Genomic DNA, 6,000 nt, shown 5'->3' with positions numbered 1-6,000 from the left:
TTCGTAGGGGGATTAGGCCCAAGGAAAATGCGTGGCTAACAACAAATTCATATCCGTGTTTGTGTAATTGACAACAATTTTAGGTAAAACCTAAAAATTGCCTTCCTTGACCTATAATAATATCGATAAAGGCATATTCCTTATTTATTTATTTTACAATCTAAGCCGTTAAGGGTTTAATAAAAGTCAAAATTTTGAGGTTTACTTTAGTATAGCTTGAATGGATACTACTGTGGGGTACGAGATATTGGTTCACACTCAGGATGGGGTGGAGAAAGGAAACTCACAATGTGCTCTCTGTATACATGTTGTATTGGATGTACAATGCAGCTTGGTGCTGGGAAGTGGCAGCGTGGTTACAAGCGTGATGTAGAGAGAGCTGGTTGGTGAGGATGCTCAGAGGAGGACCAGCCTGTGGGTCGCCATGCTCGCCGGCGGGAGCGAGGGCCGCCAGGCAGGAGGAGGAGGAGGTGTTGTTTGTTGGTGTAGGCCGAAAGAGAGGTAGGGCACCACGAGGTCAGGTCTTATATAGTGGGGGTAGGCGTGGCTTAATAGTTGACCTCAGTCATGTAAGGCGGCGCTGGTTGCTGACCTAGACCACGAGGCATACACTGGGGAATTCGCTGGGTCGGCTAGCCAGCGACAAACAGCGTTTGTAGGGGAGAAATCCACTACACTACTATAACTATAGCATGCGGTCTTCAAGATATTTAGTTAAAGTTTGGTTAGATTAGGTCAGGTTATACTAAAGATATCTGTAGACCGCACGTTATAGTAGCACCGTATGTAGAATTGAATGTTGTCGGTTTTCATGACTCGTAAACACATTAGGAGTATCCATCAGATATTAACTTATAATATTGGAATTACTTCATTTTACCGTAACACCTCTTCGTCAAGCCATTTTTTTTTTTTTTTGTAACTGATTGGTTGTAAACACGACGACCCCCATCAACGGAAGACGGTGATTAAAACTCCGGACGTCAGTCACGCGTCTCCATGAAATGTTGAGAAGCTTTGTGATGTCATTCGACCAGTTCTTGTCAGTGATAGTGAATGGATCTGGCACTTTTTTGCAGGGTTAACTTCGATTAATAATGCAATCGGTCTGCATTTCCAAGGCCAAGACAATATTCTGATGTTTCCATGTTTGCATTTACAAGAAATTTGCGATTTTATTAAACTCATCTGTACTTACAACATCTGTTCTTCATGCGGAGATTAATCACCATAACACTACCTGGGGAAGGGTTTGGGCTAGGTTAAGTTAGTATTATGGTAATTAATTTTCAGGTGAAATAAGCTGGGATGGCTAATCTTCAGATGATCCAAATGATGCATATATTTATTGTTGATAAAATCACACGGGAAAATGGAAACAACGGAGTACCTTAGCTTTCGTCTTTATTCAAGACATCTTCAGAGGCAACTGGATTACATGGACAGAGAGAGGCTTAAATATACAGGGTGACCTAAAAACATGAGGTCAGGTCATAATGATGACATCCACTAATCCCCACACCAACACACACGTAGAGGAGCTTAAGAGAAGGGTGGTGACGTGACTAGCCAGGTCAGGTCAGAAAAAAGGGACCCACAAAATAACTATCATACATCTAGATCAAAGGTTTTCAAAGCATTTTTAACCTTGGGCCACTGACAAATAAATTTATGTAACATATTATCAGTTTTGAACTGACCATCACTAAGGTTTATTGATTTTAATTCCTTAATCAAACTAGCTTCAACCAGAAGTCTTTCTGTGACACAAGATGATTTGAATACTTCTAAGCTTTTTTCCAAGCAATGGGGTGATATTATACTTATGTTGTTTGATTCTTGCATTCTGATATTATACATGAACTGATTAACTAATGGTTGGTCACTTGCTTTAGAAGCTTGAGGGACCGAACTAACGGGACAAATTCATTACGATAGGGCAGAGTCAAAATATTCTTAAGTGTAGGAACTTGTCTGGTTTGAGAGGAATGAAAGGATTTTTTAGCCCTTTTAAAACAACGATCAACAAACACAGAAGGGTACCCAAGTTTCTGTGCAATAGAACGAATGTGTTTCAATTCATCGTCAATAAATTCAGAGTCACAAATACGCAGACATCTTAGGAACATAGCAGAAAAAACTGACATTTTGGTAGACTCAAGGTGATTCGATAAAAAGTGAATGAAACTGTCTACCTGTGTGGGCTTTCTATATACCTTAAATTTATAGTTTTGGCCATTTCTCATGATAAGCATATCAAGAAATGGAAGGGATTCATTTATTTCTCTTTAAATTTTGAATGTGATACTAGGGGCAATATTATTAAGCTTGTCTAAAAATTCCAATGGGTCACTGTTTTTAGGCCAAAGACAAAGAACATCATCTACATATCTATACCATGGAGGAATAAAGTCCACTATATTGGGTAGTAATCTAGACTCAAAAAACTCCATATAAATACAGGCTAGAGGAGCAGAAAGACAATTACCCATGCTCATGCCAAATATTTGCTTGCAGAACTTCCCATTTGCTCTAAACACATTGTCAGTTACGCATAACTCTATCAATTTCAGGAAAGTATCATGTTCAATAGTTAAATCTAGCAGTTGTAATTTATCTTTAAGAAATGAAAGTAAGTCTTTCACAGGTACTCTAGTGAACAGTGAATTTACATCAAAACTTATTAATTCGCAAGGTTCGTTGTGTTTCTTGAGTTTATCAATTAAATCACTGCTATTGCGTATATGTGAATTAGATATTTGGCCTGTAAGAGGGGATATCATCTTTACCAGCCACTTGGATAATTTGTAAGTAACAGAACCCACAGAACTCACGATAGGACGTAATGGATTATTAAGCTTGTGTGTTTTGATCAATCCATACATATAAGGTAAAGTGGGATTGATTTGAGAGAGCTGTTTAGTGAGATCGGGGTTCTTTTTCAATAACATCTTCATTTTGGAATTAGATAACTTATTAATATTTTCCAGGGGATCTTTCGTAAGCTCACAATACGTGCTTTCATCACTAAGTAATGAATTCATCTTATCATTGTAGTCACTTTTATCCAAGATAACAATAGCATTAGACTTATCAGCCTTGGTAATATGGATATCCTTATTTCTTTTCAAGTTTATCAAGGCTGTTTCAAATCTTTTTGGAATGTTTGAAGCAAATTTCTTATTTAAAACACTATGTATACAACCTTTAGCTATGGAAATATCTTCATTTGTAACATCAGACGACTTCTTCTTTTCCAGGTTGATTAAACCTTTAGCAATAGTAAGAGGATTAACGCACCGTTGAGTGATAGAAAACTTCCTACCAAAACCAAGAACAAGTTTCTCATTTGTCTGTAGATCATAAGATGATAAGTTTATGAACAAATTTGGATCACTCAATATGGTCCAGTAACTCTCCAGTAAAGACGAAAGCTAAGGTACTCCGTTGTTTCCATTTTCCCGTGTGATTTTATCAAGATTTATCTTATCCACGTTTTCATTGTGGATTTACATGAAATATTTATTGTGTTCAGCGTCTTGTACAAGGTTGTTTATAGTCCCTTTCATAATATAAGGGAAAGAACCACTAAATCTTGGACAAAGATCTTCAACTTTTTGGCTCACGTTTCGTTCATCATAACTTATAAAAAAAGAGTAAGAGAGAAACCAGGGTTACACAAGTCGGTAAACAAACACACAACAATAAGTGTTACACAAGTGAACTAAAACAATTAAATACAGCACGCCTTAAGATCCAGTAGCCGAGGCAGAGACGTAAATACTGCAAATCCTGAAACATTTCGGGAGTTTCGTAAACTATAAAAAATACATGTAACACTAAATATCTACAGTGTTAGTACCACGTAAAACTCGGGATTTTGTTAAAATAGCAGTGTTACAAGAAGTGACACATTCTTATTAACACAAGAGCTTAGTGCAGACAGTTTTTCCAATATTGGTGTTTTCGATGAATTGAACTAAAACTGTTTATTTCGCCGGAATTTTACAAAATTGTACAGCAACAATAAAATATACTATACAGTATTTCTTAGAATGTCTTGTTTTTCTTAAAATTGAAAGAATAGTAATATTGTCATTATTATTATTACTACCGGTACCATTATTATTTTTATAATTTTTATTATTTTTATTATTATTATTACTGGCATTATTATTTTTGTCATTATTATTATTATTATTATTATTATTATTATTATTATTATTATTATTATAGAATTTTACACTGATGAAATTGTTCCATTTATACACAGTTCTGCGATACTCTGAACAAGAAATTAATATTGTCCCATTAACTATAACTACACCAAAGGCTCAGTTGTTATGGTTTTATCAGCAAGACTGGGGCCTCAGGTTCTCATATTCAAATCAAGCTATTCGGATTAGTATCTATCTCTAAAATAATCTTTTTTTTAATGATGCATGAATATTATTCTCCAGCATAAAATCTAAATTCATGAGATAATTTCAGCGGAAGAAACGCCTCCTTCACCCTTCTTCATCAGACAGCACCCCTTTTTATGGTAGAAAAGATGACTCGCTTAGGTTAGGCTGTGTTAAATTAAGTCAGGTTTAGTTGGGTTAGGCTTAATTGGGTTAGATTAGATTAGTTTAAGTTGGACATTGGGGTGGGTCAGCCTAGGTTAGGTTAAGCTTTTAGAAGAGAAATGACTTTTTGTCCGTGCAGTGAAGTTACGCAACGTTGAGTCTGTTTAGTACTGTACAGTACTTGGATGGGTGACCACCTGGCCCTAAGAACACCAGATGCTGTTGGAAATAAGCAGCTCATGGCTTTGGCAGGTGTCAATTATTAACTAATCTAAATTTAATGAATAATTGAATCACGTAAAGATTAAGCATCTCAGTTTATTTTACCTTAAGAGTAACCACCCTAAAGCTAACCTAACCTAACCCCAGGTAGTGTTAAGATGTTTAATCATCAGGTCAAACAAGCTGGCATGGCCATTACTCATAAATACATGCATATTATTATATTACTTTGTGTACTTGTACAGTTCTATTATATTTTATATACATGAGAGTCAGGACAGGTCGTCAAAACACCTTGTTCCCGGCGGATGGTTGTTTAGGGATTTCCGGCCATCTTGGGCGGACGAGAAAGAAGGAATTAAATACCCAATCCGTCCACCTGAAGAATGCTACTTAGTTCTCCTGGAGTCCTTAATTTTTTACGTGAGTGTGTGTTCGCATATCCACAGAAAAACATGATAATTAAGTCATTACAGTATCTCTTGACATTTACAAATACCCCCAACCCCACCCACCCCCCCCCAAAAAAAATAGAAATAAATAAAAATCAGGTTAGTAATAAGTATATGAGCCCGTGAGCGTGGTGCTGGTGTTGGTGACGTCATCAAGACGGAATCGGCTGCACGTCCCCCATCAGCAGGACGCTCCTGGTCACCCCATGGAGCCACTCTTCCAAGCTATGTATTATTCTCCCTGTGACGCCCATAACTCAAACTGACTCTGCATCCCGGAAGCTCCAAAAACTAATTACGGACAAACTCTGACAATCAAAATATCTGAGGTCACAAAACTGGGCGAGTTCTAAGCTCACCAGGTCCAAGAAAATCTTGGTGCGGTGAGAATAGTGGGGTTTGGGGGGCGCAAGATGCCTCGCTGCCATGTTTCACATTCCAACCGGGACGTGCGGTGAAAACGGTAAACTAAGGAGGAAAAACCCCGCCCTCCGAGGGAGTTGCGCCTTAGTTTTAGCGACGTTAAGGCTGGAAATGCCTGAGCAACTGCGGTAGTGATGGTAACGAGGTGATGATGTGTGGCGGGTGGTGGTGGTCCTTGCCGCACCCGACGTCGCGGCCCCCAGTCCCCTACCCATCACCGAGGGTTAAGCTACCAAGCCACCTCCATCCCTGACCATCCTAACCATTATTACCCTATAAAGTAAGGACGGAAATGATGTAGGGAAGGGCGCGGGTTAGGGCAAATGGGCACGCGC

The sequence above is a fragment of the Homarus americanus genome, unplaced genomic scaffold (genome assembly GCF_018991925.1).
Source record: "Homarus americanus isolate GMGI-L3 unplaced genomic scaffold, GMGI_Hamer_2.0 scaffold16430, whole genome shotgun sequence".
NCBI lineage: Eukaryota > Metazoa > Arthropoda > Malacostraca > Decapoda > Nephropidae > Homarus > Homarus americanus.
Note: the sequence above shows the minus strand (reverse complement) of the source record.